Source organism: Ixodes scapularis, unplaced genomic scaffold, assembly GCF_016920785.2.
Source record: "Ixodes scapularis isolate PalLabHiFi unplaced genomic scaffold, ASM1692078v2 PGA_scaffold8__174_contigs__length_109621045, whole genome shotgun sequence".
Classification (NCBI taxonomy): domain Eukaryota; kingdom Metazoa; phylum Arthropoda; class Arachnida; order Ixodida; family Ixodidae; genus Ixodes; species Ixodes scapularis.
In genome coordinates this window covers 100,538,410-100,546,916 of record NW_024609883.1, presented here as the reverse complement: position 1 = coordinate 100,546,916, position 8,507 = coordinate 100,538,410, and the positions used below count along the sequence as shown (strand labels likewise).

Here is an 8,507-nt window from a genome sequence, read left to right as displayed (position 1 = left end):
ACTCAATACCAAAGCGTAATCATCAGCATATTGATACATCTGTGACGCAATCAGTAGGGATCCAATTTGATTGACGTAAATACTGAACAAGAGCGGTCCGAATGCTGATCTTTGGGGAACTACGATTTTTAAAGTTATCAATATTAACTAATTGATCACCGTCCCTAAAATACTTCTTCAAAAATACTAAATTAACTTCTGATACCCATAATACATAATTTGTTATGAGTAGATAACGATTGATAGTTTAAAATGCTTTTGCTAAGTTTGAAAGCCGTGCTAAAAAAAATTATTTTTTGAAGACTTCATTTGAAAAGCTGATAAAGCTTTCACTATGAGTTCAGCACTCTATTTTGACACAAACCATATTGAGAGGAGGCAATTGTGTTCGACATAAATATCTCGATAATTTGCGACACAACCGATAATATATAAATTAATCTGTAATTCCTATCGTTCATTTTATGAACATTTTTATACAGCGGTCTTTCTACAACAGCCTTTGACTCTACGGGAACTTGTCGTGTCATGAAAGAGTCGTTAAATACTTTTACTAAGATGTCCCTCAGTTCCTGAAAATTTCGGCATTTGCCGATAAGAGCGGCGAAGGATGAATCGCAATCGCGAAGTGAGATGCATGAATGTAATGAGCCACTCCTCGTGCTTCTTGAGCTCTCAGTGATCATAGTCAAACGACCCCCATCGCAACCACCCCCCCCCCCCCCCCCAAACAGCGCGTCATAAAGCAGTCTCTTGGGGGGAAAAGGGGGTCGTCAACACAAAGCATTGCTTGGAAATTAATGGTTTAACCGATTTTCTAGATCAAGGACCTCCCAAGCAGGCAGGGGCAATAACAGAAATGTCATCAATCGTGGTAAATAAATAAGCGTTTGTTTTAAATTCGCTGTTGCTTTTTTAAACATTTTAGATGATATAATACATACGTGGGCTATCCGTGTTATGTTTGGTGTAAGTATCAAAGCGCTCGGTGGAGTGTCTGAAAATAATTTTGAGTTTATGGCTAAAACTGTTCGACTTCTCAAGGAATACCGAACAAGGGACACAAGGGACACAAAGTTGGGTTATTACACAGAAGCTTTATTGTTCTGTCCAAGTCGCAATTCGAGCTAACCATCTGAGCGTTACAGAATGCGCTCATGGTCGTCAGTGTATGTAGGATACACACTAGATTGAGCAACTGCGTGACATGTGGGGACCCCATCTCCCAAACATTGCAGACCTGAAAGCCAGTGAATGTTGATATTAGCGAGCTTACGAATGAAACACCTCTTGTGGAAATCGAACGGAAATCGATAAGGACATCAAAGGGAGTTTCTACAAGACAAATTGCCAAAAAGTCATGTATACTCTAGTCTTTCGCACATATATTTTCTATTTTCGGTGTGAATATATGCTAAAGATTTAATTCATCATCCACTGTACTCCGTTTCATTATTGCGGAGAAGGCCCCGTGGAACCGAGCTTTCGGTTGCGTGTCAGAAGGTCTCCAAGTGATCCGACTTATTTCTCAGACCTCCGCTGGGGCGTGCCAGAAGCCCGTCGTTGGTTTGGCATGTAAAACCCCTAAATTTCACTTATACTCCCCCAGTCGGGCCGCCGATGACACTTTGATTCAATGAAGCCAATCAATCAGCGCCAAAAGTACGTCTTCATGGTGCTCATGCTCTTTGTGCGTTCACTAAAACCAACTCAAACTATCACACACAGTCAATGTGCCACGATGCTGCACCGTTTTCTGTGCGCGATTGGACCAGCCTGTAATAGCGAACCCACATAAACAAGGAGCGTGAAGACGACGCAATTTTGGTGGCGATTTATCGGCTCCAAAGAATTGTAGTGTCCGTTGCGCTCGCACTGAAAGTGGAACGGAGTATAACTCTCATTGAACTGCTCCGCATAACGGCAATCTAAGAAACCAAACTACGTTATAATCTCAATTATCTCAACTGACGCCAGACACTTCGTATCTCTTATATCATTCCGGTTTCTTTATGATACCGATTTTATCACTACGAGGATAAAAGTTTGTATCACAGTGTGCACACTTCCTTAAAAGGAAAGCCATTGTGATCCTCAAAGCGCGAATTAATGCTCCGTTAAGAAGAAATCCTTAGCAAAACACTGACTACCCCTGCAGGACCTCCGGGAGGATTCAGAAAGTCAAATTTGGTAGTTTTACGAGCCAATCTAATGAAGGGGATTTCACACGCTCCATCGAAGGACTGAGGAATGATTTCAACCGGGAATTCGTTGAAGTGTAACCGAAATCTCGGTTGCACGGCGCGTTCGCCGCAAAACCTCCATCCGAGCGTTCTTTGAATTCCTATTTGGTGTGTACTTCTATATGCACATATGGTTATGAAGCGACTTTCAGAAAGCTCTATCGTCGTCGTGGCGAAACCATTGCACATATGTGGCACGACTTGATGATCATTGTACGACAGTATTGCGAGTACTGTTGAGACCCTCAACATAATATACCAGTATTCAATAAAAGTAATAATAAAAAAAGCTTCTTTTTATCGCTGGGAGGCTGAGCAAGGCAACGGTGTTCCCGATTTACGTCAGAGGGAAAACGTTATGAAAATGACGCCCTTTGTAGCGCCGACCGAGACTGAGGAGATGATTGAAAGGTAGAAGAGATCTTAGCAGAGAAAAAATGGCAAGATAAAATGAGATGAGGGAGCATAATTGGACGATGATGAGGTGATTAGAGTGACGCTATCTCACACCTTAGAGGATCACTGCATGTCCTCCGTCTCGCAAAAAGATGATCAGTGGGTTTGTTTTCTTAACGGAGCATTAAATTGAGCTTTAGCCGCCGAACACTTTTGCGAAAGTAAATGGTTCTATCATGCACGTTTCACAGTGTTATCTCAGGCACCTGTCTTTCGGTGGCGTCCAGAAGGCATACATGTAGTGTCACGAGACATGAAACGCATCCTTCACCTTTAAAGCGGGGACAGCGAAGCTCGTAGACACCAACCACCCTTGACTGCTGAGTCCGAACAGCGTTCGTCTTGTTTTTGTAAACGCCGGCAAGTCCTATTACCGTCTTTTCCTTCTCTACAGCAAGTGCCATTCCGGCCATTGAAGCCTGTCCTGCACGGAGCGCCCACTTTTCCAGGAGGTCGAGTAAAAACGCCAGGGGGCAATATTGGAACCTGGTCCTCGAACATGTAAAAATAATAAAAAATAATAATAATAATAATACGAGTGGGTTTTTTCGTAACCGTTTTGCCTGTCGAAATTATGGGACGCGTGTTCGTATTGTCACGGGTGGTGACCAATAAACAAAAAATAAAGAGGAATAAATAAACGTTTAATGTGGCGAACTTGTGCCAAAAATAAAAGGGTACAAAAGATAATAAGAGAGCGTCGCGGGCGTCGAAGTCGGCGTAACAGCAGAGTCGAACGCTGGGGCGAAACTGACTCCGCTCGCCTGGCGGAATCCCTTATGTACCCTCGTGGGTTTCTGGATCGTTCGGCGTAGAAGGTTCGGTGCGTAGAACATTCTAACCTCGAATCAGCAAGACGGTTCTCGAATTCACTAGAACATCAAATTACACTGTCAACAAAAATGTGTAGTCGCGGCCAGGAATCGAACCCTGGCCTTCTTCGTGGGAGGCAAGCGCAATAACCGTTAGGCCACGCGCGCGCTTTTTTTTTTTTTTTTATTGCCTGTTTTGACAAAAACTAAAATTTACACACATTGTTAAAATCACATACATAGTGGATAGTACGCGTGCATGGACTAAAATTCTTTTAAGTTCTCCAGTACATCTAGAGTTGGCATCCAGTCAGGCGGGCACTCAAAGAGGAATAGACAGATTTTAGTTTCCAGACAGATTCTATAAAATACAATCTTACTGGGCGCACGTCCACATCGGCATGCCTAAACGCCATTCTGCTACGCCATATTTCATGCAGACCTAGGAGCATGACAAGATCCGCAGGAATTTCGTAATTTTTCTCCACGGGAAGGAACCTAATACCATGTGGTGTTAACGGTAAATCTTTTTTGATAGTCCGCTGGAGGACGTCCCAGAACAGTAAAGCGTCCCAGCAGTCTAGGAATACGTGTTCAATAGTTTCCGGCCTTTTACACAAGAAACAGTCAATACCCCATGGAACAAAAATATTTCTTTCGTCAAGCCACTTTTTCACAGGAAGGCAGTTTGTGTGTAACTTAAAGAAAAATGTTTTCATACACGGTGCGACTGTCATCTTTTTGACTCTGGACAAAACGTCTTGCCCTGGATCTGCATGAAACAGAGCGCGGTACACAGGCATAGGAAATACACTATCAATAATATCACGCGTTAAACGCTTCCGCGTGACACTCGCCAAATACTCCTGGGAGAAACGTGCGGATAGAAAACGGTAGGCCTCAACGACCTCACGTAGGAAACTACCAAGCCTGCGTTGCTCGCGACAATACGAGGAAACAACATACATAGGTAGTTGCTCTGGCAGTCTGTTCTGAATTACAGCACGAAGAATGGGGTTGGTTTGCTCTCTAAGAAACATAAAACGCGAAAATACTTTCTTTACAAACACGTGAGACAGTGACAGTCCCCCCTTACAAACGCGAAAAAACAAATTATCGCGACGCACACTTTCACATCCAGACTGCCAGATAAACACAGCAAAGACGCGGTGCAACTTCTGTACGTTTAATCTAGAGCACGCCAAAACCTGAAGAACATACCAAAATTTCGCAAGTAAAAAAATGTTACACACAGTTGCGCGCGTGAAAATGGGCATTTCCCAACCTCTCCATTTACTAGACTTCTCGCGTATTTCCTCAACTACCGAAACCCAGTACGCATTGGAGTTTTTGTAATGCTGCAGTGGAACACCAAGATACCTGGCCGGCGTCGACGTAAACTTTATACCTTGAAAAACATCTGGTTTGGTAGCCCATGGTCCGTGCCAAAGGCCACAACACTTCTGCCAATTGACAGCCGCACCCGTCACTTCGCAATAGTCCTTCACCTCGCGTGCTGCCTCGACAATACTTTTCTTATCCTTGCAGAATAGAGCACCATCATCCGCGTAAGCGAGAAGTTTGATTTCTATATTTTGGAGTGAAAACCCTTTAACAAGACAGTTATTCATTACGCTTCTGCAAAATGGCTCTAAATAAATGCTAAACAGCAACGGCGACAACGGACATCCTTGCTTGACTGATGACTCGACACTAATGCGCGGTGTCGGTTTGCCGTTAACAACAAGCTGTGTAGTGCATCCCGTGTATACCATTTGGAGAAAACTGAGAATAATTTTACCGACTCCAACGTGTTCAAGTATTTTATAAAGTACCTGATGTTGCACACGATCGAAAGCCTTTTCCAGATCTATCTGGAGCATGGCTACCTGGTGTAGTTCCTCATCGCACAATTCTAATATACTTCTTGCAGTGTGAATATTTGAAAAAATGGACCGTCCCTTAATACCACAGGTTTGGTACTCTCCTATATCTCACCAATAACAGTTTGCAATCGCCGAGCTAAAACTTTCATTAATATTTTGTAGTCCACGTTCGCTAATGCTATCGGCCGGTAGTTCCGGATGTCTCTTAACTTTTGCTCGTCGTCTTTTTTTGGAATCAGTACAGTGTGCGTGTTTAGAAAAGAAGGTGGCAACGTTTTAGTTTCGTACGCCTCAATTAATACAGCGTGAAGATGACCAGCTACGAGGTGTTTATATTTCTTGTAAAAGCCGGCAGTCAGCCCATCGGGGCCTGGAGATTTTTTTGTCGCCAGTTCATCAATCGCACGCTCGACCCATCTCGACCTCAGCCACACTTATAGGTTCTTCAAGCCATTCCTTTATCTCGTCACTGAGGCGTGGCATTACCGCGAGATACTCATCAAGTCGTGAGTCACTGCCGTGATCCTGCCGCCGGAAGAGATTACTGTAGTAATCAGTAAATGCCTTTTCTATGGCTTCGGGACGCCTACTCAGCACGCCGTCGAGTTCTATTTCAAATATGTTTTTCTTCTTTACATAATATGCTTCTGCGCTTAATGCCCGTTTCGTTGGCTGCTCGCCCAAAATGTATTTTGCAGCGCGGGCCCGAACAAGAGCTCCTTTATACTTTTCTGCTTCTAGTTCGGCGATTTTATTTTTAACTGTCTTAAGTTGATCCGCAAACCTTCCTGGATTTTCGCATTCTAGTTTACATAACCTTTGAAGATCGTTGAGAAGCAACTTTTCCTCTGCCTCTTTCCAGTATGCAACGGTGCTGGAGCGCTCCAGGGCACATAATTTAAATTCGCATTTAAACCGTTCCCATCTTACACTCGCGGTGCTATTCTCGTTGGTCATTTCGCTAAACAATAACTCGATGTTCTCGTTAAATATCTCATCCTGGAGTAGGTTGTTATTAAGCTTCCATAGTTCCCATCGGAAGCTGTGTTTTTTACGTTTCTCGCCGACAACAAGAGAGACCAAGGCATGATCGGAAAAAAAGACTGGTGACACATTGTAGTCGTCAAAGCCAGTTAAAACTTCAATAGAGACATACACCCGGTCAAGGCGAGCATGGCTTGAGGACTGAAAATGCGTATACCATACACTTTCGGTACGTCTTTGAAAATTAGCAACATCCTGTAACATAAACTCCGTTATCATCTCTTCTAAAACTTTTGTGCTACTATCGCGTTGAAGATGTTGAGTGGATCGGTCCCGTACGTCGCATACACAATTGAAGTCACCTAACAAAAAAATCTTTCTGTGACAATCTAAATAACTATAGATGCCCTCGAAAAAACCTTTTCTTGCATTCGAGTCATTCGGTGCGTATATATTAATTATCCGGTACCCAACATTAGAAATGATACAATCACATATAACAAACCGCCCTTCACTGTCGGCAATGACAGATTCAACTTGTGCATTCAACGATTTCTTTAAAAACAACATACACCCCCCAGACATTCCATTTGCGCGCGTTACACGAACTTCAAAATAATGTAAGAAAGGAACGAGAAGGCGCGCAATCTCTTCGTCACTATGAACTTTTGTCTTCTGGATCGCGAGGACGTCGATATCGTTGTCAATGAGAAGCCTTCCAACCTGGTATTGTTTTCGACGCAAGGCTAACCCGCGGACGTTCAGCGTCGCGACCTTCAGTTTATTGAAAAGGTTGGGCGTCCTCGCGAAACAGGGACTCACATAGTCGAGAGACTCTCACCAAGGGCTGGTTCGGGGCCGCCTCAGCCGGCCGGCTTGTCCGGGCCTCTGGGTTCAGACACGAAGCTCGGAGGAGGTCGCGGGACTCTCTTTTTCGTTGGCGCCGACTTCACTGGTGGTTCAGACTGGCTTGAATCGTTGTCAACCTTTGAGGTGTCGGACTCCTGTTCACGCGGCCTTTTTGAGGCGAGCGCACTAGCGTCGACCATGTTGACTTCGTTGCTTTGCTGTCCCTCAGTCGCTTTCATTGGCACCCCTTTCGTTGACACTTCGACCCTCCCTGTCGTCGCCTTGTCCTTCCTGGCTGACGCCACGGCAAGATTGGCAGCCGTGGCGGCGTCAGTCGTCTTGAGCGGGTGCTCCAACCCGGGTGTGTCAACTTGCTGGGAGGTTCCGCTCACAGGCGTCCCGGTAGAAGGACCAGCTCCCTTGATTGTCTCCTCCGCATCCGCTTCGTCTATGAGGTGGTCAGCGTTGGCCTGACCAGCTCCGGGGCCCGTTGCCGCAGCGTAGGTCTTGACGCAGTGGGCGGCGTCGTGACCAATCCGATGGCAGCCGGCAATCGCGGCGGATATGGCCGGTCCGCTCGCAGCGCAGGCAGAGTGGTGCCCTGCCCGGCGCCACGACGAGCACCTGCCCTCCGGCAATACGCAGCTGATGCGGCAGTTTGTCCAACCCGAGCCCAGGGTTAAGCCGGATGACAGCCGTGCGCGTCATTGACCCGCAGTCCATGACTCCCTGCACCCGCCACTTCTCGGTTCCCATTTCGGTCACCGTGCCGTAAGGGGCCAGTGCGGCTTTCACCTCGTCGTCGGGGACGTGATGCAGGAGCCAGTGGAGCTTGACGCGGATGTCGCGGTTGCCCGGGTCGACAACGATGCATCGTCGGCCCTTGACGACGAGGTCACCCGCCGCAAGGGTCTTCCGCTTACCCTCCGGTGACTTGAAAGTCACGGCCCATACGTGATTCATCTGGAACGCCCCCAAGGCGAGAACCCCGGGGAGCAGTTCCAGGTGGCCCAGGGCGTCGCGGAAGTCCTCGACGCGGTACGGGCGCCCGCGGATGTCAGCGTGCAGAAACACGGTGTTCAACACCGCAGCTCCAGTAGGCAGGGGAGGCAGTATAATCTGATAGTCCGAAGTAGAAGCGTCATGCCTGTCACCGCGGCCCGGCTGGGCCGCTATCCCCGCTCCGACGGAGCTCATGATTCACCAACCGATCGCCTACGCTGCCGGAAGAAGAATGAGGCCACGCGCGCGCTGCCTACTTGGCCAGCTGCGCGCGC

At 46.6% G+C, this 8,507-nt stretch overlaps 1 pseudogene; it reads right to left on the bottom strand.

The window, feature by feature from the left end:
* Positions 1-1,142: 1,142 nt before the first annotated feature.
* On the bottom strand, positions 1,143-3,200 carry LOC8023951 (annotated as a pseudogene).
* Positions 3,201-8,507: the final 5,307 nt, after the last annotated feature.